This window comes from Manis javanica, chromosome 6 (assembly GCF_040802235.1).
Source record: "Manis javanica isolate MJ-LG chromosome 6, MJ_LKY, whole genome shotgun sequence".
Lineage (NCBI taxonomy): Eukaryota > Metazoa > Chordata > Mammalia > Pholidota > Manidae > Manis > Manis javanica.
Genome location: NC_133161.1, coordinates 79,768,586 through 79,794,260, shown reverse-complemented (window position 1 = coordinate 79,794,260; position 25,675 = coordinate 79,768,586). Strand labels below are relative to the sequence as shown.

Sequence of the window (25,675 nt, the reverse complement as noted above, 5' to 3'; positions counted from 1 at the left end):
TAAGGAGGCACCATATTTGGAACCAAAAGAACAAAAAATATTATTTTTGATCAGGTCATACTGAATTCTTTGAACTTACTATGAACAGAAGCTTAATGTTTTCCAGAGGGGCTAATTTAATGAACAAGACTGTCTATGTGGTATAATTTGAAGAGGGATAAGGTAGAGAGTCCTTTGAGTCCAATTACTTAATCCTCTCCTAGTTACTCTGGTCATTGAAGTTTTATAACTTTGATATTTCTAGCTTTCAAGAGACCCTATTAAAATTTGGAACCTCTGGGAGGGATTATACCTTAAACTTTTATTAGCTAGTAACTCAGCAAATCTGAATGCTTACACTGGTTCTAGCATAAATATCACATTAGATGAACCAGAAGAGGACTATTTTCATATGGACAAAGAGGACACCACTAGGTGAGGGGTGTGTCAGGGTGCTGGGAGGTGTGGAGGTCGACACCTATACCATGTTCATCGTGCTGCCCTCATGGGCCAGATTTGTGGGTCCTAGGACACAGCTTTGCTATGTTGTTAAAATAGGAAATCCAGAGTCAACTAAAATTGTTCCCTTTTGATCTCGTTCTCTGGAGGCAGTCAGATACACAGAAGGGTGTGTCTGAATGGTGTCACAAAAGCCTGAATAATGTGGTCAAAAATTTACTTTGGCACCCATCAACCTGACAGGAAAACATTATTTTTAGGACAAAGTCAGTGCTCAGTGTGGGGGATTCCCTTCACGCTGATTTTGATTCTTTTTCTGTTTCTTCTAAACCCGTGACTCTTTACTTGGGTTGTATAGTGGAATCCCCTGGGAACTCTAAAATGGCTGATGTCTGGGTCCCGCACCAAGAGTGTAGTGTATTTTCTCTGGCACAAGCATTTAAAAAAAAAAAACCTCCCTGAGTTCTAATATGACACAAAAACTGGGAACCTCTGCTGGAGAATGATTTTGCTGAAGCTCAGCTATTGGATAAGATACAAAATCTGTATGTACATAATCACAGGTTTACGAGCTTGTGGTTCGGTTATAAACAGCTGCCAAGATACCAGACCTGCAAGAATGTTCAGTCGTTATCCAATCCTGAGTCAATAATGGGAGGAAAACAAAACATCACTGCTTGCCATTACAGATAAGACCAAAAAGGAGAAAAAAACCTGAATTTTATATCAATACATTAAAAATGGCAGCAAATGGGATATTTACCTAGGTGCTTAGGTACATATCCCATGATGTAATTAGTTGACATGCAGTAGTATGGCCTACATTTGCCAAAAACACCTCTCATGTGAGGAATCTGTTTTGTACAATGTTCAAGAAAATAATTATGTTTAAGATATCACATATTTTGTAGAGTGGCTAACTTTGATATTCAAGCTGGAAGAAAGTTCATTTTTAAAAGATGGTGCTTCATCATTCAGATCTATGAGAATTTAAGGGGAATAAACTTAAAAATCAATGTCTATGTCAAGCTCTACAAGTTTGAACCGGAGCAGTTTTCAACTCTACAGGTTTCTTAATAAACTATGTGCCTTTTGCTAGCCAGAAGGTTTTTAAAGCATGAGGCAAAAATCTTGCCAGCCTAAAAGATTTCAGGCCATGTCTGACTCATGCAGTGCAAAAATGTGGTGGGACATTGTATTAAATGCTTGTCAATATTAGAGTGAATCCTTTCTTTTGGTCAGGCTTAATGGTGTTTATTTTACAGTGAGAAATAAAGCAGACATTTTAGGACACCAAGATACAGAGACCTGTTGAAAGGTTCTAAGGTCATACTGTCTACTGAAAAGAGTATGAAACAACACTCGTGGTTACTCCCAATGGCTATAGATGAGCATTTTCAAAAGGTATGAGCAGATCTAGTCCCTGCCCATCAGCAACTAAATGCTTTTGAGGGATAAGAGTTTGGACCAATGAGATCTCCATTTGTCCACTGAGATTGGGGTCAAGGGGAAGGTCCCTCTCACTTCTCTAACTGCAACATTAAAACAGCAAGAGACCCCTGCATGTTCTAGTTTTGCAGTATGTGGGAAGTATTTTCTGAGAAAGGAGCATACCATATCAGTGTTCCTCAGTACAAAAGATAAAAGTAACGATTTGCTAATATCACTTGTTTATCCCAAAGAAATGGTAAAAAAATGAAAAGAAAAGAATTATAGCAGTTTAGAAGGTGAATGTTAGAAACTGTTTAAACCCACAAGGGTAAGTTTGTCCAAAAATCTCTTAGGGTTGACATTTAAACCCATTTGATTCACATGGATAATTTAATTGTAGTTGTCATCCATGTGTCTCGTTTCTTTTGCCCTCTGAAGTCCATCCTTATACTGTCCCCTCAAAACTGTGTGCCTGTCGGAATCAAACACACTTCCCAGATAAAGAAAAAAGAAAGGAAAAGGACAGAAATATATGATTAGCAGATCTCAGGCAACCCTGGAGAAGCTGTATGTAAACTGTTATATTACTTGTGACTGAAACTTTTGATCTCATTCTTCTTTTACAGGGACTTATAAACCAGAGAACTCTTGATATAGGCTGTGGATAAGCTGTATTCATTTTGCTGTGTGACTAGGCCCTCGAGACAAGGCAAAGGGGATGGACATTACATTCCGAAAAGCATTATATTTTGTTCTGGTAGCCTACAACTTCTAAAGGAAGCAAACAGAAAAAACCATCAGATAATTATACTTCAGAGGTAGCTGTATTTAATATTAATTTGAGCTCAAAAGGAACAAAATATATGTCAAAGTTCCTTTATAACTGGAAATTATTTTGCAATTATAAAACTTAGCCTTCTTAAATAGTATCCTAATTTAGTAATTTATCATCTGTGGTCTGAATGTACAAGAGAATCTGCTGAAAACTGGAGCCGTAACAAAGGCACTTACACTAAATTAAGTAAATAAAGTGTTTTAAATATCTGAACACAAGCTATTTCTGTACTTTGACTATGACAATATGATGTACCTTGTACCTGCCTTTTAATTTTGTTATAATACAGCAATAAAAATAATGTGATGCATTAATATTCTGGACACAATTTTTTAACTTTATTTAATGTATGAAAACAAAAATGCTCTGAATTCAAAGCTTTACCACCAATGGAAAGCATTTTTCTCTGTGTCTTAGCAGAAAGACTAAAGCCAGAATAGAGGCTAAACTATTTATATCCTTTGAAATATCAAAGAGAGGATACACGTCAATTATAGTATGAAAGTCCCTCTATTTGTTTTAATGAACTGCCATTCATATTTGGTGGTTCTGGTTCTTTGTTTGTGGGGTTGTTAAGCTACCCGTTCACTCATTTCCAATTAGTTAGATGTGTCCTCCCTGGTAATGGGTGGCTACCACATCACAGCTTTCTAGTTTTCAGACTCAATTAAAAAAGTGATAGTGAGTCTTGGCTCAAAATCAAGGCTGTGACCCCTGCAACCATCACATCTCCTTTAATCTCCCACAGCTCTGTTCCCTGACAAATTCCCTGGACACATAATTACCTCTTCCCACAACACTTCCAAATGATCTGCACAAAGTTCCCAAGGGAATCAGCAGAGAGGTGCCATAAATGCTGTAAGTTAGAAACAAAAGAAAATACCCATTTTTCTAAATATAAGATTCATTAATACAATGATTGTCCAATGCTGATCACACACATTTTCAAAACTTATAAATTTAATTAAAGCATTTATAGTGAAGTTGAACTTGATAAAAAATTATAAGTCTACGAGACCATATGTAGGTCATTGTCATCATCCAAGGCCAAGCTACTGCTGGGTCTTCTTTAAAATATAGACCCATACCTACCCTTTCATGTTGCAAGAGAAATGATTTAGCTAGGAGACTTCAGTACGTATTTATAGGAAACCAACAATTACATTGTGTTCTTAGAATTTACAAAATTAGGGTTTCCAATATAATTAACTAATTACATAGGTTTCAAATAATTGCCATGGTATTTTGCAAGCTGTCAAAATCTCTTTAAAGTTTTTGGTATAAATGTACCGAGGGTTCAAATTCAGGATTTAATAAGCTTTTAATAATTTTTTTTATTTGGGAAGGACTTCGTTTTCTTAAAAATGAAGAAAAATAAAAGACGTTATTTATTTTCCAATGTAACTGCATACAAACTTGACTTTTAATATAAAGTATAAATTTTATGGGCTGATGGAATCCCACAGTAATGCACCATCTAGGTTCTTTAACTGGAAACCACCAGCTACAGGAGAACATCTCTATTCTTATTCCCAGGGGGAAAACATCATGAAGTAAAGTTAGATTTACATGGTGATTATTAACAAACCCCGAATAATTGAATGGAAATATGCTGCTTTTCATCTGCATTTGTCAAATTTTTTAAAAAGGAGAGTTAGGAGGAAGAATAGAGAAAAAAATGAATGTTATTCTGGGAATGAGCTAACAGCCTATGCACTTACAAGCTTCACCTGCCTATGGGTGTGCACTTTTCCTATAGATGCATATACATGGTAAGGAAAAAAATGAAGAATTCGTTTTCCCACATAGTTACTCTCTCCTCCTCCTTGAAAGAGCAAACCACTCACTGTTGCAGGCATAAAAGCTTAAGGAATTGAAATGTGCCTTGTCCTTGCCAGGGAAAATAAGAGATTAAATTAAACTAAGCAACAGCCCTGGTCAGATGGGAGAATGGAGAAACAATCAGTTCACAAGAGGCTCCCACCTGCCCCCACCCCCAGCCCAGCCCCTCCTCTCTACCCTTCCTGCATCACCTCCTGTTCCTTCTTGCTACTCCTGGCAGGGGGCAGAGGCCTCGCAGGCAACCTCCTGCCCTGCAGGTGATTTACTTTGTGAGCACTTTTTACTCTCAATAAAGGGTTTTTCTTAATGAAGAAGAATGTCCTCAGTTCCAAGTAAAGTTTGTTACAAAGTACTTGGGAGCCTGAGATATGAGTTGTTCTTTTGTATTAAAGATAGTCTGAAATATTAATACAAATTACCAAGAAACTAGCAGAAAACACTGATTTCCTTGACCCACTGCTCCCTGGTCAAGGACAGACTGCTCTAAAGAATAGAAAATTTGAGGTGTTCCTAATGAGCATCACACTCCCATCACAAAATACTCCTGGAAGTCCAAGATTTGCCTGAATGGTGATTGCTAACCCATCTGCTGATCCTTGGAATTCATTGCAGAAATAATTATCACCAGGGATCTCTAAGCTAGACAGCTCACCTCAGCACTGGCCAGGCACCAGAATATGAACAAAGATGGGTTTTTTTATATTATTTCCTCAATACTAAGTATTTTATTAAAACAACTAGTTGTTAGCGATTCTCTTGGGTCATTAAATTGATGTTTTTATATAACATCACAATCAACGATAAATTTCTTCCATGTGAAATTAATTTTAATCATTTACTATTTTTATTCACAGTACTAATTTCTGGGTATACAAATGTATAAAAAAGTTATGGACCCTGGCTTCATAGAGTTACAGCTTCATAGAGCTTCTCCTCCTTTAAACAAAATATATTTTCTCTTTTAAGGAGAAAATCTTTTCTTTCTAAACAGGCACATAGATAATTAGTCATTTTCAAATATTATTTGACAGAAGTATACAAAAAAATGTAAAGATGGTTTGGTCTACTTTTTTCAACACTGATTTTACTTGGAAGAAAATTTACAGTAAAGCTAAATTATTTAGGGAAAAATATGCTTCCACTTTAAATAAAGATAATGTAAATTTGAAATCTTTCAGAATGTAAATAATACTTAGCAAATCTTAACACAAAGAGGATTTCCTATCATTTGATTCTGATATTACTGAGAAATAGTATTTGATCAAATAACTGAAGAGGCTAAGTCAGTATTTACAGAGGTGAAAGAATGACGAATTATGTAAGTGCTTAGAACAGGCAGAACATATTTATTATAACCATTAAACCAATGTAGTCTGCTATTTTCAATACCTGATTTTAATTTTCAATATTAGGAGGCACAAAATGAGTGTTTAAGCAGAAGTAGGGAATTAATAGTTTCTTCCCCTACTGCCTTGTTTTTAACAGAACCAGGCATGTTTGAGAGAGTTTGGTTCTTAACAGTACCTTCCAGTGAAACTACAATAATAAATTCTAGCAATAAAAGTAATGATGTATAATCATAAACATCATATATACTTACCTTGAATATATATAGCATATAGTATATACTGTATACAAAGGGAATATTTTTACTATCAGAATACTTTACCCATTCCATAAAATGTTCTGCTTCCTGGAACATGAGTTTAAACTCACTGTTTCCCTGTGGCTACCCAAATGAAAGAAACACCAGACATCTTCAGTATTCCTTTCAGGGTCCACAAGCCCATGCATTTATGTGGGACATCTGCACTGACAAGGAAAGACTTCAGCAGTGGCCCTGATGCTCCAAATCATGCGTTTTTGCAGCTTCCTTATGCTAGACCGAGCATGAAAGACTTTGCTCCATGGCCTCTACACACTCTATTCTCTAAATAAGGAGTTTGCTTTGTAGAGGCAGAGGAAGAGTAAGCAGCACAGGGCCGTCGCTTCCAGAACTTGTTCAAAATACATCGACAACTTTGCCATCTTTATTTACCCAAGAGCTAGGAAAAGAAAAACTTCTTATTTTGGAATTCAGCTGCAATTATGGTCCAGGAAATGCTGCTTTTGCTATAATTCCTCCAGCCTCTGGCAGGAATAAATGAAAAATTATTAGTTGACTATTAAGTAAAGAAAGAATTAGCAATGTACTGTCTACCAGCATCCTTATTATCACCCCATCTTCTACTAATAAGAATATTTTTCTTGACTAGCTATTCCCTTACTTTACTATGAGTGAGGGTTAAGGAGGATAACAGAATTACTGTAAACAGTAGAAAAGAAAAAAAGGCAGGGGATGAGGAAAAGAGAATCAATTTATAAGCAAAAATACCTTCAGAGATCAAACTTCAGGTGCCAGCAACACCCCCCATACACCTGTTACACGGTGGAAAGTGAGATTTTCCAGCTATTAACGACTATTGGGGGAATACATTTTTAAAAGGATCTGAGGTAAATGAGAATGTGTTTACACAGTAGTAGTAAGTGAGGACCATGTCAGAGAAGAATGGTTTGGGGACTTTGGGTGCGAAAAGTAATTACTAGAGTTAATTCCATTAGGAGTTTGGAAATCCCAAAGCTACTGTTTCCATTAGAGGCACAGAGATTGGTGGGGGGAGGGAGTTGTAAGGAGGGACCACAGAAAATCTACAGAAGAAATAGGAATTTGACCAAGTGGAATGATGGCCTTGGTTTTCCTCATGAAAGGAGAAAAGTATGACATCTGTAAATAGGGGACAGACTTGTAGTTAGTACAAAAGATCTGTAGTCTCAACTGGAGAGGTATTTATGGGGAATAGGTCACAGAATGGAGAAGATGCCTATAGAAAATTGTCTGGAGAAGACTATAAGGATTCAATCGAAGATGGAGAACATGAATTAGCAGTGATGGATTTTTGCCAAACATGTTCACTGCCCAGAAATAAGAGACAGAAGAGGAGTGAGCACTTACAAATCCCAGGTAAGGAAAGGAAAAGGTACAAGCATATGTACAGTGGTAGTATTACCAGTGGTTGAAACTGGGGACTGGAAAAAGAGAAGAGGACCTATAAACAGGAAAGAGGCTCACAGATTGGAAAAGCTGCACAGAAATCAACTTTGGTTTTAGTTGGACCTGAGTTCAAGTCTAAGCTCATCTTCTCACTAGTTATCTGATCTCAGGCAAATCACTTATCTTCATATTGTGTCAGTTTCCTTACCCATACAATGAGATAATAGCACTTATAGAATTATTATAAGGATAAAAATCAAACAATTTATGTAGAAGAGCAAAATACCAAAACACTACATCTATTGAAAGAAAGAGAAGATTAAGGTGCAACAGAAGATGTCCGTGAATGCCAAGGGTCATGCTCCTCTGCCCTTCTCCACTTCTCCACGTCTTCCTCAGTGGCGCCCAGACATCCTGGCAGTCCAGACTCCAGCACAGCCCTCCTCAGACCAGCTCCCTACTTCCTGCTTCTATTTCTTCACAGCCCTCAAATTTAGTCATTGTTTCCACTGGGGTCAGACTTATCAACCAAGTGTATCTTTCTCACTAGACCTATAGAAAATATTCTAGAATTTGACTTGTCTAATACCTGGCAACAAAAAATGACATTTATAACATGGCCTGCTGTATTACCCCACCTTCACCCTCTACCATGTTCCCAGATTCTCCTCTAGTAGTATACATGTTAAATTATGAAACATTACTAGAAGGAACCACAGTTTCTCATGTCTGTGGGTTTTTCTGGAGTCTACATCCTCTTGTCTCCTTGGTAAAGTCCTTCAAAACTTATACTAAACCTAACCTCATTCCCTTCTCCTCAGGCTGAGTAACCCCAGCTACAAGCCCCACAGCTCTGGAAATGTCTTCCATGGTAGCATTTATCACACTGAGTTTTACTCATTCATTTTCTTTTCTTCAGACACCACCAAGCTATGAGAACCTTGGAAGCTTTGTCTTACTGATTTCTGTATACAAAGAACCTGATACAAGCAATGGTAACAGCTGTTACATTGAAGGCCTGCTACCACATGCCAGACACAATCTGTACAGCCATCCCGTGCGATATGTGTCTTTCTCATCATTGCCATTTTATGGAAGAGCTAACCATGGCACAGAGGAGTTAAATAACTCACCCAAGGTCACCAACTTTTAGGGTTTAGAACTAGGACATGAACTAGGTTATTTGATCTGCATACTCCTCCTAAGCACTGCAAGTAGCCTCTCAACCAAAGCTTGTCACATAGTAGGTGCTCAATACGTATGTGAAAGATGAATGGATATGTAAGCTATAGTGGAAGGTTTACAGTAAAATCAGCCCTGATATTCATTTGCCATGGGCACCAATGGGATGTTTTCTTCTTTCAGGCAATTTTCTGATCTATGTAGAATAAGCTCCAAAACTGCTGTGCACCAGAGAGCTTGCATTCATTTAAATATTTATTGAGTGCCATTTATAACTTCTTTTCAAATTATGCCTGAGAGAGTACAGTTAGCAAAGTACATTCATTAGGAGACTGGGGAACCTCAGAAACCAGCCTGGCCAGACAGCTGCTCATGTCTCAGTTACCAAGCTCCCTCACCAATGAAAGGACCTTGGAGAGAAATGTTTGGCAATGGAATCAATGGTTGTTTTCTCCTTTTATACTCTACCCTTTCTGTATCAACACCCTACTTATCCCACCACGGCCACTCTGCTAAGGGAAATGGAGCTCAGTGAGAAGCACAGACTCAGAGGTAGGTTGGCGAGGATCAGTGAGCACGTGCCCAAGGCTGGCTCTGCAGTGGCAAGGGGAGAAGCTCCTTAAGGAACAAAATCCACCTCTCTCATCAGTACTAGAATGCTCATCTCTGTTTCATTTAAGAAAAAGATCAAAATTAACCTTTCCCATTCATATACTGTTTAAGGGCTAGACAGAAGTCATCACTGAGGCACAGCCACTGAGAGACAATTTTAAGCCAAACTTAGCCTTATTGATCACAGCAAACTGGCAAGTTCAAATTCTCTGTAACTGGCCTGTTACAAACACCTACTCGAAAGGAAAGGTGGAGTGGAGTGCTGCCAGGTCCTGCTGGCTGGCTGGCTCCCAGTAGCGACCTGCCTTGTCTTGCTTGGGGCTCTGTAAGTATGGGCATTAGGTTGTGGGGTGAATGAGATGTAGGCCATGTGGCTAACTCCCTCTCTGCAGTATGTCTACCAATGGAACGTTTTCACTGTCATTGATAGATACTTTGGTGCCTGTTCTGGAAAGGATTTTTTAGATCCTGTGCATGGATGTACAAAATGCCAACAAAATGCCAGTGGGAGTTTTATAGGAACCTGGACAGCAGTTCCTGCCAAGGAACATTTTTTCAAATCATAGTCCTTCCTACAGTGTGTTTGAGACCAGTTTCTGCCAGGATGCAGGTTCTGACCTTCTAAGCATAGAAAAAACACTTTTACCAAGACAAATAGGTAATATTTAGGTTCCACCTGGAAAGATCTGAGGGAAAATTTAGGCACAATTCTATTCCAATCTTGCACAATTTATAACAATGAATATACAAAAATTACTTAATGCGATGACTAAGAAATTGCACTGTGGCTCATCAGCTAGGAAAAAGATGGTGTGAGAAGGAAAAACACTTTCTCTGGAATTTTATGTTTTCCTGAAGAATATAAAATGCTTAAAGATTTGTACTGAAATGTGGTAATGTATTAGTCTAGTCTAGCTGCTATCACAAAATATCAAAGACTGGGTGGCTTAAACAACAGAAATTTATTTTTCACAGTTTTGGAGGCTGGGAAGTCCAAGATGAAGGTACTGGCCAATTCCGTCCCCAGTGAGAGCTCTTCTCCTGGCTTGCAGACAACCACCACCTTCTCCATTCATCCTCGCCATGGTGGGGAGAGAGCAAGGGAGTTCTTTGGTATCTTTTATGAGGATGCTAATCCTCTCAGGGCCCTACCCTTTATGACCTCATTTAACCTCAATTCCTTCCTTCCTCAGTCACACGGCAGGGTGGGGAGCTGGGGGTAGGGTTTAAGTGTATGAATTTGGTGGGGGACACAATTCAAGCAGGTACTTCTACAGAAAAAAAATAAGCCATGTGTTATCTAATGTAGTAATGCTATGAGGACACTCAGGGAAAAGACAAGGTTTAGATGTGTTGTTCTTTGAAAGCATTATCAAGATGTTTATACAGAAGCATTTTAAAGAGGTGCTACTCAAAAGTGCCATACAGATGCATCAGACAGATGTGTTACAGTTAATTCTTGATTTATTATAAATAAGCTTTCCCCTAAATTTCAATGCTACCTTAGGCAATAATTTCAGTCAAAGATACTTTTTAGTGTTCCACCTACATCTCCTCAAATCACATCCCCTTAAATCGCTTTTTCCATTTTTTGTTTGAGTTTTTGTTTTCCTGTAACTTGGCATGCTTCTATTTCTAACCATCTGTGTTCATGATTGTCTTCAGATCACTGCCCTCAACTACCAGAGGAGAAATGCCTGGCAATTTAACGCTTCAGCCAGCCATTGACCAATATGTGACAGATGCAAGGATATAAAAACCCAGATCCCTTGCTTTAGTCAGGCATCTCTAAGGGGTAATTTACAGCCCAAAGTTTCCCTGTGGGATCAAGCTAAGGCTGCCTTATTTGTTATGCCTACTTTCTTGTCATGGGCCCCCCCAACCTTACCAGTCTCTTCTGAGAGCACTTCTTTACTTGCATACCAATATACATCTTAGAATCTTCTGCAGAATGCAACCTAAGCAGCCCTTGAGAGAACATTTCTGGCATTATCAAGAGATACGCTGGGGATAAACAGGGTGTGTTAAGTGTTACCATCTTTTTCTATGACATCCTCGTAACTGCCTTTCTATTAGTAATTCAAAAAAATAATCCCTAATTATTTGGTATGCTGTCTCATCAAGGACTTTTTTTCTTTTACACTTTGCTCAGCCTGCCTGAGACACAGTCTCACCTGATTTCCCACTTGTTTTCCTGACACTTCTGTTATCCTTGATGAGCTCCAAAGTTCAATTCTCCGGACTAATGGGAATATAACCTGGAAGGTAAGGAAGCACAACACCGTCCAGTGGCATTTACTGCTCCCTCTTCTCTCTCTCTCAGCAGCATGTGTCCTGGTTAGCCATCCTGCCGTTCTGAATGCGTGCTCTTGGTTTCCCAAGATACTTTCTTGTGTGTTCTTCTCCCACTCTGGCCAATCATGGCCTCCAGGGTAGATTTTCCTTCCTCAGTTTCCCAATAAGACCAAACAATGACATTGTTAAGGTCTTTCCCATTCTAAGTATTTTCCTTTGGTGTCCCTATATGACATCTATGATTTCAAATATATTTTGTCACATTACAAGGAACAATATTGGTAGGTTTATCTTTCTTAAAACTAAATATGCCAATCTTAGGGCAAGACTATTTCTTTTCTTTGCATTTCCATTGCCTGAAACCTAGAAGGTAAGTAGTAACTGATTTTTATATGAATGAATAACACACAATCAAAAAAATTCATATATTCTTTTTTTGAGGGAAAATGCTTTAAAATATTATTTTAAAATGTCATAGAAGAGAAACATTATATTTGTTTAATCATGAATGAACTATGAAAGTGTTTTATTTTCTGCATTAACTAAAATACTGTTAGCTAATACTTCATAAACTACATATGCCAACCAAATTACCTTAATACAAATATAACAGTTTTGAGCAAAACTTTACATTTCTGATTTATACTTTGTTTGCCTATTAGAATTTGCAAAAAGTTATATCAATCATATCAGTAGAGAAATTCACAAAATCACAAATGCATTAAGCTATGAATCTACTTGAAATACATTAGATGACAGACTCTTCTCAAATCTTCCCCAGCAGAGTGAAATAAAAAGCCCAAAATTATCTCTAGGAAACCTAGACCTAATGTTCTGAAAGCTGAGAAATTTCCAAGATATCTTTAAAGACTTAGTTGAAAGAAAAATTATAAGTTGCTTCATTAGTCATTAAGTTAGCACTTGTAGGAATACAGAGGACACAATCTGTGCGGGAGCCATGCCATACTCCTAGAAGCAGGTGGTGTGTTTTATGAATTTATCCAGTCATTGTACATAACACAAAACTGTGGGTTCTTGGGCTAATTAAACCTTGTGACTTTTTAAAAAGCTTTATTTTGAACAAAGATATGTAATAGGAGTATGTTTTCTCTCCTCCTAGTTTTCTTTTAATCATCAGATTGAATATTTTCTATTTTTTTCTGAATGTGTATCACAAATTCAACCCCCAGCTCTCCATGAGGTGTCCAAATCCTCTCTCAATACTTTCAGATGCATCTCGGAGTCCCTCAGTGTTCCTGTCCTAAAGAACTCTCTCTCTCGGAGCCTCTGCCCAGCAGCGGTGTGAACTGGCTGGGCTCCACTGGTGTGCACTGTCACTATGACGTGGCTCATCACTCTCATTCTACTCCCTCCTCCCCTAACCCCTTCTCCACGGATCTAACTAATCTAAAATATTATGATGACCGTCCATTGTATCAGGCCTGCACAACCTGGAAATACATTTCATCCAGTACTAAGAAATTTTCTTCATTTACTTCATCGATGGCTTCTCTCACACATTCCCTATTTTCTCTTTCTTCAATGCTTATTTTTTGAACTTTTGGGTTGGACCCAATTTTTTTATGTTTTCTCACTTATTTTTACCATCCTTTTTGGTATTTTCTACTTCTTGGATATTTCCCAAATTTAATTTCCAAGACTTTGGTGATTTTTATTCCTCTAAAATTCAGGGAGTTTTATTTTCTGCTGCTTTTAAAAATATGAGTTTGTTTATTTTTGGTCATAGTGATTGGGAGGCACAAACTACATCATTTCTGGAAATTATTGTAAAAACATTTATATGGTGATTATATCTGGAATCTGTTTTCTGCTCAAGGAACTAAGTGAATAAAGATGCAAGTGGTTAGAGGAGGACAAAGAATAAGTTGTGATGAGGCAGGGACCTCTGAAGCAGAAAGAACTCAGAACTCCTGCCTTTGCATATGTGAAAATGACTCTCTATTTAATTACTGAACATATAAGAATTATGTACTTACATATAGTTTTTGTCATAATTCTTATCACAACACCTGCGCTGATAATACAAAAGTAACTGTCACCTAACTTAGCATAATGAAGACATGGAGTATAAAGTGCAAGCAGTCTCCATTCATTATAAAAACCAATCTTTAGCGAAAGAGCCATTAATCATCTCTACCTAGGGGAACTCAAAATTTAAATCTCAAAAAGTAAAAGAACAAAGTATAAAAAAATCACAAATATAATATCCAACAGTTTCATATCTTTCTTTGAAGTTAGAATAGCAATACAATATTATCATGGATGAACAGGAGCTTTTTGCAACTGTCAACATGGTTTAAGATTAGCTAGAATGTACCACAGATTGGGTCCTGAAATGGTTAAAGTAATAAACTACTAACTACAAACTGTAAGCACAAATTTTAGCATAGATAAACCATGTTGCCAAACTTCTTCCATAATCACCTTAATCACTATTCATTTTCATATTAAATACACACTCAATTATCTATACCAGCAAAAAGAAGCCTGAATAAGTAAAATCCAAGATGTTGATATAAAAGCTACTTCTACCAAACCTTTGTTTTTGCACTTTCCCTTACTAACTCCATTTGCAAAGTGGGATCCACAAAATAAAATATCCCTGTTATGATTCAGTTCTCAAGCTCTTTTTAAAAAATTGTTAAAACAAATACATTTTCAGAAATAGTATAAAAAGGAAAAAGATATCTTAAATTTCAAATGAAATTGCAGTGATTTTTTAGTCTTCTCTATCTTCAGAGCCTTTAAAAAAACGTTTTTTAAAGTAAACCCTTTAATGTAAAGGATTTAAATACGTGAAAAATATGCTCAAGTGGAGAAGTAAATACTTTTTAGATAATGAGAGTGTTATGTCTTTACAAAAATTTTACAGACAAAGTCTGAGATTAGGAGAGTATTCAAGTTGCCTATTCTACCCTCATTAAGGGTTATCATTTTGGTCCATATAGTAGACGCTGGAATGTAATGTTAAGTGTTGTAAATAGTAACTAAAGAATTTTATAACTGCCAGTAGAAGCAGCTCTTCAAATAACTACAAACTTATATTCTTGATCAAAGGGAAGAAAGGCCATTTCTCTCCTACCAGGGAGCAGAGTAACCTGGCGTGTTCTTTACGGAGAACACCCTGGCCTAAAACTGTACCCTGGTGATTACATCAATATATTTGCTTTCACTTGCTCAAGACTTTACTTTTCTACTAAGGGTGACTGATTCAGAAAAACATTAATGTGTAGAACAGTTAATAGCTGTCTTGTCTACTCTAGATAACTGGTGGAAAATTACATGTCTCTGTCAAAAACTAGCAAATATGTTTCATAAAAATACTATGTGAGTATATGGTAGAGATTCAATTTCTCAGGAAGAAACTAAATTCTACCTTTCATAAAATTCACATTCTGTGAATGCAGGTGACTATACATACAAGGGTTTTTAATCCTAGACTAGTCTGTGGTTAAGTGGGTGGTTGTCCCAGGTAGCCGGACCATTCACCACTGGACTCTAGCCAGTAGATCTAAGATTTACTATTTCCTGGAAGGGGGTTGGTAAAAAGCTAAGCAACGTAATGGAGACCCCACCAAGATGCCTGGAACCCATGGAACACAATGCCAGGCAGGAATACTGAAGCAGAAATCAACTATTAGTATTATTACAGTCATGGAAACTCAACTCTAACTGGATTCATTTTTAAAAAATAGTAAGTGTACTGGGGTATTTCTCAAAGTCAAAGGAACCAGAGCTTCAGGGATTGAAATCAAGGACTCACTGCTCATGCTCTCTTTCTCCCTTTTCCCTCTCTCTGCCCCACATCATATCTGATCACTTTTGTCCTTTCCCCATCTGTAACCAGACTCACTCAGTATAGTGGGGAACAGTGGCCAGCAGGCCCAGGGTTAGACTCTGTCTAGATACACCCCTTTCAACCTGAGGAAAACTATCTTTCCACCATCATTTCAGAGAACTAAGGGTTATAACTCTGATTATCCTGACATGCACCTCATGCCCATCATTTGAAGCTAATTATGTGAGGAAAAGAGAAGTGTGTTTGACCACAATGTCAAGAATAGGAGAATGATTTTTGGATACCTTGACTGTCAGCCTCTCTGAAACTACATGCATTCAGGAGTGGCTCCCTAAAGAAAAGGAGTTGCTTTCAGCTGAAAAGAGAAACGGGACAACTACCACATTCCAAGGTGCTAAGACTGCACAATCAGGTAAACAGGATGGGCAAAGGGGAAAGATTGTTAATCTGACATTATCCAGATGCCCAAGCCTTTCTTTGGAATACCAGGAACCAGCATTATGGGAAAAAGGATGGTGACTTGAAGGGGCTGTTATGATAGCCTCTCAAGTAAGGATTGCTTGGAAATTCTTAAGAAAGGTGGTCTGCTTTTCTACCACTCCAGACTAGAGTAAAAGCTTTTAATATCTATGTGCTACTGCCAGCATAGGACTTTCAAAGATGCCCTACACCTTAGCTCCACTTGTCAATCCATGCTGGCTAATTTGACTTATTAGTTCTCTCTTATCACATCCCAGTCCTAATTTCTTCATTCACTGCACTGCCTAAGGTCTATCACCTCAATCGTGGGTCCCTTGAACAGCTCGAAAGTGCATTCCCATTAGTATTTCCCCCAGTGAATTCCACAAGGGAAATAGGGGTCCAGTAGATGTCTGCCAAATATAATAAAGCATCAGGTGTTCTATGCTGGTAGAGATTTCCAAGAGGTAAAGGAAGGGAGATCATTTTACATTGGTTCTCAATTAAATGTCTTAAAAATGAATGAAAACAAAACAGTAAACCAGACTTGATGGAGAAAAACATTATCTAGAGGGATGTCATATTCAAATTAACATAAATGGAAAGAACTGGCATTTTTTGTACATTTTTAGTATACTGTTTCATTATGTAAGTATGTCACCCCTTAGAGCCAGTAAAGTCTGAATGTCAGTGCCCAGTGAAAATATCTCACCTCTCCTGCCTTATGTTGCCAATTTCAGCTGTGTGCCTTAACAAGTTGACCTCATTCTTTCCTTCTTTGCTTCAGTTCTGAAGATAGGCACTGTGACGACAGGCACAGTTCCTCCTTTAGGAATAAAAGAATTTATTTCCACAGTTGTTGACGTGTCACAGCAGAATTCGGCTGTCAGCCCATCCAGGAAATGCCTCAGATGATGAGAGGAAGAGAGCCACCTTGCCCAACATCAGGCGCCTTCCCAGGGGAGCCTGCATCCTATGCCTGATCCACGAGGGGGTCAAATGCATATCATCTCTGAAGGATCATTTCGGTTTCAGAGCTCCCCTATATTAGGCTGAGAGCATGATTGAGACCACATCTCCATTCAGCCTCTTCTGACTGCCCAGTCTTGGTTTCTTCCTTTCCCCTGCCTGTGTGTCCTTCCAAAGAACGCTCTCTAATATAAGCTTTCAGCATGCTAACCACTCTTAAACTCTGCTTCTCAGGGAACCCAACTTGCAATACTCCCCAGTATTAATTCCAACGTGTCAAATTTCCATTTGGACAGAAACTCTACAGGTGACATAAAATACACAGGGTTATGGATCAGTGTCATGGAGAAACACAACAGAGAAACTTATTTATGGCTTTTATTTATTTATGAACCATACATGGGAGGCAACCCCCAGTCAAAAGATAAAAAGAAACAAAAGGTCACTTTGTCTTCATTCTTTTAGACTACAAAGTGCCCCACCATATTTTGTTGTAGTACCATATTCATGATTTTTTTACATATAAATAGATTCTAGTTATTCTAGTTACTCTAGTTGTTGTAGTACTGATTTTCCACATCTCTAAATCATTTTGTTCACTCTTAAGTTATTTTATAGTTGTTTTCCAGAATTTTTTTTCTTCTGGTTATCCCCAAGAGATGAGCAAGAGATGGATACCAATTAGGCCTATCCATTTTCATCACTATATGCAAAATATTCATGTTGATTTGTGAAATACCTTGTTTTGGATGAATGTATTTACTGGTTACTAATCCTGTATTCAGAAAGACAGCAATTTTAGGATCCTTATGATTGTTGTTTGGGTTACAGCTTCCACAGAAAATATTGCTACTTTAATCTGAAACTAAATGAGCGTATTCAAAGGATATTTCTGTCTTTTAAAGAGGTCAATAAAAATATTTTCAGATTATCTTGTTTCTTTTGTGTTTTTTTCTAATTTTCAAAAAAGCACTAAATACAAATGAGCATGATATCATAGTGGAAGAAATTGGCACTGTACAAAATCTTTATGATTTAAAGTAAAAGAACATATTCCTTCATTGAAGGCAATGTTACAACCAACACTGAAATTTTCTTTATGGACTTTCCTAATCCAAGTCCTGATGCTCTTTATCTGTGTGGCCTTAGGCACATCATTTAACTTTTGAGCTTCAATTTCTCCTCTGTTACATCAGCAATCTGCTTTGGCTAATTTACAGTATTTTTATGAAGAATCAAATAAATGTTTAAAAAGAACTATAGCTAGACAATACTGTATAAAGACAATGCACTGATATTGATGGCATTGAAAAGGAGGATAACGGTCACACAGTGCTTGCATTTTATAAAACTGAACCATCCAGTTGCCTAAGTGAACTTAAGAAATGGCTTCTAAAAGTTATTTGACATGAAGATTACATCTTAATGTACTAGGGATTATACTTATTGATGCTCAGATCTGTCTTTTCCTAAGCCTTCTCAATCTTGATTTCATTGCCCCAGTAATTTTGTTTTATGGCATCAAATAGGGAAATCACAATTTCTCTAAGTCAACACATTTTGCCATTTTACTGACAGTGAGCTCAACTGTGCTTTAACTGCTCACCTCTTTTTTCTTTCTTGAGCTCTAAAGTTGATACTGCATTTTTCAATGGGGACTAGTTAAATCAATCACAGAAGAATCATAAAATGGAACACTATGTAGCTATTAAAAAGCAGGAGTGAGTTTTATTTTTGTACATGGAACAATATCCAAGTTTTATATATATATATATATTTTTTTTAATTCAAGATTCTAATTAGTATAGCATAAATACACTGTTTTGGTGGAAATATATTTTACATTTAATATGTATTAAATTATATTATCATGTTACAGATTATAGAGATTTTCATATTCATATATAGGATTCATGAGTGTATATATACATTATACACACACATGTCTATTCATATATACATACATTTTTCTTTGAAATCACCACAGATTTTCTTAAAGAAAAGGAAATTTGGTATTTACAATTATCTAAAAAGTTTTATTCTGACATATATAATCAACAAAATATATTTATAAGATAGAATCAGCTTGCCCTAATATGTCTAATATTATAGCTCTTATTAAGTATCTAAGGTTACCTGTTTGTTTATGCCAGTATAAATACTTATTTCTACTTTGTAAGAAAATCAAACAAGAAGCAACTTTAGAAAATTCCTAAACCCCAATTTGTTTTAAACAATAATTTATTTTATATGTGTATCCTTCTTGATTGGGATATTGTTACCACAAATGTCTTCAAATATCTATATTTGTATTTCATGTTTGTATGGCATTTTCTTATTTAAAATTTTCCAATTTAGAACAGATACTAAGTATAGAAATGCATATGTCTTATGATACAAAAATATTCTACTTTTTTTGTTGTAAAAATTATGGGGGGGGATGAGATTTATTTTTTCTTTGATTGATTTGAAACATCTTTGATTAATTTGAACATAATTTCCATATAAAATTTTTATGGAAATAACTATGAAAATAATTTCCATATAAATATTTGCATTCCACTGTTTCATATGAGCATCCTCAGAAGGTGGGACACATGACTTTTGGCTCTGAAACTGACATGTGATAAATGTGACTTCTTAAAATTAACATGTGTTGCTGACTGTCATTTCTTCTGGGTAAAACCATGTAAAAATTAAGGATAGCTGAAAGATATTTTGATGCAAAAATTTAAGACATTTCAAAAAACAAATTAGGGATCTTATTGGAATTTAAGGTTTCTTCATTTCATCATGTCTTTATTTTTCTTGTTACATTCTTTGACTCTCTTTGAATTAGAAGATATAAAATGGAGCTAGTAAGCTGTTCATATTCCACAGAACAGGACTCAATGAACACTGACAGATACGAGAATTTAGGAAACACATATTCAGCTGCCTTTCCTCTCCAGAACTGAATATTCTCATTGTGAATATTCTCTCCCCTACTAGAGCATGAACCTCATAAAGACAGACACATCATTTCGCTTTTAAAGAGAAGCACTTAGTAGAGGGACTGTCACATAATAGGAAATCAATAGTTTCTGAAAGGATAAATGAATAAATGTATGAATGGGCTTCATAATAACATACAACAAGATGTAACCTTTTCTTTATGGAGAAAATGAAATTTGCTGTGATGGAAACAGTCTAACCAGGAATCCTGCAAGCTGGGATCTAGTTTCTTCCTTGTATTTGTTTTCTCTGACTTACTCTCAGTACTTCAGTTTAATAAGAAAATGAAATGAATTAAAAAGGGGACAAATGATTATATGATATTTTGAAGTGCTTTCCACAGTTTTTAGATATAATCTAGGTGAGACTATTACCTGTTTGAAAAAAAAAGACAAAAAAAAATTAAAGCAAATGAGAGGCTGAGGCTGCCTTGCTTTGTCTATTTGTGTCGGCAGTCGTTAATGAAGTACCCTGTGATCTGTATCCATGCGGAACTCTCGCCAGAGCTTCTGTTCTGTGACTCTAATGAGATGAACACTACATCTTGAACATAAATTCACTTGTACATGGTTTTCTCATTCAACACCTACAAAGTTTAGGATTTCTCCATCCCCCAAGCAGAAATCTCTTGGCTATCCGACTAAAACCATTCTGTAAACACTCCCTTCTGTATTTTTCCCTCTGCTTCCTCCCTGTCCTACCTGGATCTCCTTAGGGCATCCTATGGAGTGCCAGGATTTACAACCTAAAAGGCAGCCTCCCCTTTCTCACCTCAATTTATGTTTAAGTCACATGTGGAACAAAAAGAAGTAAGGTCAGGAGGCAGGAGAAAAGAGGAAATCAAATGCCACAAAAGATCCTTTACCTGAGAGAGACAGGGAGATAAGGGCTTCTTTTTTTTCTCAAGTTCTCTCTGCCTAAACCAGGGTTTCCCCACCCTGGGGGAAGTTACTGCTGTGTGAAACTTTCTTTCCTTTTGTTACTCTGCTTAGTTGAGATTTGAATAGTTAGGAAGAAGGACGATGAGAAGTAGAGAGTTGTTGGATCTGGTATGGGTCCCATGGCATGGGCGCTGCTTTCGGGTTAAGGTTCCCTCTCTCCTTCCTTCCTGCTCAGCTCCCGGCCTCTGTCCTAAAGCCGAGCTCACCCGCTTACTCATGCCTGGACTGACTGCCCGGAAGGCTCCTTGCCTCTGGAGTTCTCTTTATCCCAAGTGCTATCAACAATTCTTATCATTCTGTGTAACACATTCCCTAAGAGACAAGGTAGCTGCCATTTTAAGGCTATGCCAATTCTATGTAATTTAGGGCAGCTTTCAAACTTTTTAGGCCATGCCCACAGGTAACAGATTTCACTTTGCAGCCAGTACACATATAGATATAAAATACATAACTGAAAACAATACTCTTAATATATGCAATACACATTGAAATTTTCTAATTTACTCTATCCATATTACAAAAAATACTTCATTGACCAATTAAACCATGATCTCTTGGGGGTGAGGCTCAGGCACCAAGATAGCTTTTTGTTTTTTGTTTTTTTGGGTTTCTTTGCATTCCCTAGGTGATTTCATGTGTAGGTAATGTTGGGAACCACCATTCTAAAGGGTTTTCAGGTGATTCTCTTGGCCTTTTGAGGAATATGGTCTTATCATTTGTAAATAATAATAGTTTTATCTTTTCATGTATAATCATTCTATTAATGTTTCTTGTTTTATTACCTAAAATTTTAAAACAATGTTAAATAGTAGTAAAAATAAACGTCTATTAAGCAACAAAACTGGCCTTATCTGGTTGCAGAGCATTGTTGAGGAACTCATCTTGCCATCCAAGGGCCTTCTGCAGTCTGTGTAGGTCTTTGAACACAAGAAAACAGTCACAGCCATGCCACACTGCACACTGCACACCACATGCAGGTGTGCTGGCCGCCCCCTTGAAATTGCACGCCCTGCAATACAAGCTACAGGGACCCACTCTGCCATGCGCTGGTGTGGACCTGCGTATCGATGGGAGGCCTGGTGGCTATTGACTCAGATTTATGCAATCCACCAGGGTATCTCCAAAGCCATAGGGGCCTGTTAGCAGAAATACGTGGATGAGGCTTCTAAGAAAGAGATCAAAGACATTTTCATCCACTATCACTAGACCATGCTGGTAGCTATACCCTGTCGCTGCAAACCCAAAAAGATCAGAGGCCCTGGTGCCTGTGCTCACTACCAGAAATCCTATGCATAAGCCCATCAGGAGGATCTGGGTTCAACTTTATAATGAACGATGGTTATGGGACTTCAGGTCATAAAAATAAATAACTAACTGGATGTGGCCCAAAAAATGATTACATACTCTATTAGACACTCACAATCCCCACCAACTGATCAAGAGCAAGAGCCAGAAAACTATGGCCCATGGGTCAAATCAGGTCTGCCACCTGGTTTTGTAAATGTAGCTGTGTTGGTGCATAACCACACCCACTTTTCAGTGTATTGTCTATGGCTGCTTTCCTGCAACAGTGACAGTGTTGAAGAGTTTTGACAGAGACAGTATGCCCTGCAAAATCTAAGCTATTTCTTGTCTGATTATACAGAAAGTTTTTCTAGCACTCTTATTTATAAACTATTTTAACCGTAGGAAGGGTAAAATTAGGGTAAGAAGCAAAGAGGTTAGAAAAAGAATCAGGATCCGTATCTTGAAGGACCTTGTACTCCAACCTACAGATTGGATTTTATCCCAGGGACAACAATGAACATTTCCCATGTAGTATTAAAGCTCTTTTCCGATCAACAGTGGCCAGCTGGGCTCTGAAACCCTGAAAGTAGAGCACATTAGGCAGGGATGAAATTATGTCTACTTTGTGCATTTCTAGGCTCTAACAATTGATGTTCCTTTTGAATCCCCTTAACTTCCAAATTTCCAATACTTAGCCTTTGCCTCACCTTGACTGTGAAAGTCCTATAATTTATAACCTCCTTCCTATTACTGAATTAAAATCCCTGCGTGGGTCTCATCAAGAGGCTTTCATAACTGAACTATATTCAAAGTGCATTCTGATTCCACCTAAGGGTGGCTTTCCCCTGCTCTCTAAGAAGTGGTGCTGGGGATCAACCATGCTTCCTGCCTGAATCTGCTGTGGTTTCATCAGCACATAAAACAAGCAGCAAGCCTATTAAAGATGTCCAAGAGACTAGTTAATAAAAAGCTACTTTTCTCTCACACAGATAATGCTTAATTCATTCATTAAACTGTCATGGTAAACATATACCCTCGTTGAGACAGGGACCGTGGGTGTAGTCAGAGTAGGATGAGGGCCTCCGGAGAAAGCAAGGCAGGATATTTGCAGTCAGGGCAATGTAACTACATGCAAGGAAACCCCCTACCAAAACTATGTGTTAAACATCAAGCTGTAGAGTCATTCTTCAGTGAGATCAGTTAATATTCCCCAGATAAAGAAGAGGAGCACATGTTTTTATTATGCTAATCATTTGTAACCATGTGTAAGATTCACCTTAGCATGCTAAAAGGCCCAGGCCTATGTGCTCTCTTTCCTCCTTCAGATCTGATGAGGTGATTTTGCAAACTGGGCAACTAATTTAGCAAGTAAGCCCACGCATACACAACATAGTAAAACACAAGAAGGACTCCACCTTAAAGGTAACCACGCATACACAACATAGTAAAACACAAGAAGGACTCCACCTTAAAGGTAAGATTGCATTTTAATACCCAAGAAGTTAAGAAGTTAGAAATTCTTAACTTACTCTTTAGCAAACAATACCTCAGCCCACCTTGGGGACTGGGCAGGTGGCCTTGTTTGATATGCTCCCAGATCAAGATGCTGGTATCTCAGGGAGAAATCATCAGAGCAGGAAGTTGCTTGTGTTAATTCAATTCTAAATATTCAGGGACCACTTAATAAGTCCACACCCCTAAGCTTTTTTCATGGTCCCCAAAATCCTCAACTGCCTATAAAACCCCTAGACAATGCACCACCCCAGACTCTCTTGTCCCCTCCTAGTATGAGCCAGGAGCTCTGTCCTTTCACTTTATCTCTAAATACAAGTCTGTACCTTGCTCTCCTACCTTGAGTGTTTGTGAAGCTCATTCCTCAGCTTTGTGAGCAAGAACCCTGGCATCATTATCATCTGTTTCTCAAATACACTTAGGTACTACAGCAGCCATAAAGTTTTTCACAGCACTTTAGATTCTACTCACATTTGCTTCAAAGACACCATTGTCTTTGTTTTGATCTTGAGAATGATTACTAAAGCCATATTGTTCTGATGTTACAACATAAAGCTCTGTTTATGTATCTTTTCATATTCTAGAAGGTATTATAAGAAAAATATGCTTGAGGCAAAAGGTCTCAATTAGTTAATGTTTTATTTTATTTGCCAAGTGATTTTATTAACAGAGGTTAGAAAAACTGAAAGATCTTCACAACATGCAGAATAGATACATATATTAAGCTTAGAAATAAACATCTTATGATTTATGAAAATACTTTAAAAAGAAAAAAATTAAAACCTAAGTTATAATTAAATCTGCATTGTACATAAAGAAAAGGTGGTTTCCAGAGAGAATGGTTATGTGTCAAAAGTGAGATGTGAAGAATGTGGAGAGATTAATAAAACTAAGCAGGATCTCATTAATCAAACATCCCCAAGTGGAACAAATGATTTGGTTTGAATTTGCCTCTATATATACCAATGATGGAAACTGCTTTTTTTGTGAAGCAGCCAAACTGTCAGCTTGATAAATGAGGTAATTTTTTTCAAAAGAACCTAGTCTGTTGTTTTTTTATATGTTGATGAATATAAATAGTAAAACTAAGATTAATTATTTGCTAAAAAAAACTAAATAAAGCTTTGATCACTTTAAGAAGTTTGATTTTTTAAAATGAATTGATCCAATAAAAACTTTACACTGAACCTTTTTTAAAGGATTGAAAATACAAGGAAATAACAACACTGAATGCTTTTAATTTTCCAGGAGAACATCTTAGACCAATGACTACTAATGTCTGTTACTAATATTACATTTAGAGCTTTTCATGAGCATCAAGAGTCAGGAAAAAGAACTAATGACACTTAACCTGACTGCCTAGAGCGAGAGCCACCCAGTCTTTTCTTGTGTAAATTACCCGAGGCTCCTGAGAAATGCACCTACCCTAAGTTAGATAACTAGAAGTGGGCAGCAGTCTGGGAACGCCTGGGGATGTAACCCGTGATAAGTCACATAGACATGCTTGGGTAAGCAATAGATAACAATTGAAGCGGGCAGGCAACTGGCACATTCCCTAAAAAGGTTACAATGTTTCCCATTGGTTACAATATAGAGTGTGTTTTAAACCTATTAGTTGTAGAACTGCGCAGGCTTTGGTGTAACGGCTGTGAAGATCCTATATAATCAGCACCCAAAGTTGCTTCAGAGTCGGCAACTCGGACTTGGCCTGCGTGTCAGGGGAGGTGCTGTTGACCCCAGCTTGCTGGCTGAATAAAGACTTTGCTTGGATTTTCATCTCCGTGTCCGTGTGTCTTGTACTCTGGGAAACCCCGGAGTCCTAGACCCTAACATTTGGGGGCTCGTCCGGGATCCGTGCGGCTTCCCTGAGAACAAAGGACAGCTGGAGGCAAGGTCTAATTGTCCGGATGGGGCAGTGTAATTCGAGGGTTGCCCCCTCTTGTCTGCATAAATCCATTATAAAGCGGGAGTCGTCATCCCATGTATGGTCTCGGGTTAGTGACCCTGAGTGAGAGAATCCGGGTTGG

General features: G+C 37.5%; 1 protein-coding gene and 1 pseudogene across 1 annotated transcript in view; one reads left to right on the top strand and one right to left on the bottom strand.

Annotated features, from left to right (window-relative positions):
* The window catches only part of SEMA3E (semaphorin 3E), a 248,405-nt gene that overhangs the window by 124,419 nt on the left and 98,311 nt on the right, over nt 1-25,675 (bottom strand). The window lies entirely within an intron of this gene.
* Nucleotides 19,032-24,183, top strand: LOC140850095 (small ribosomal subunit protein uS9-like; annotated as a pseudogene).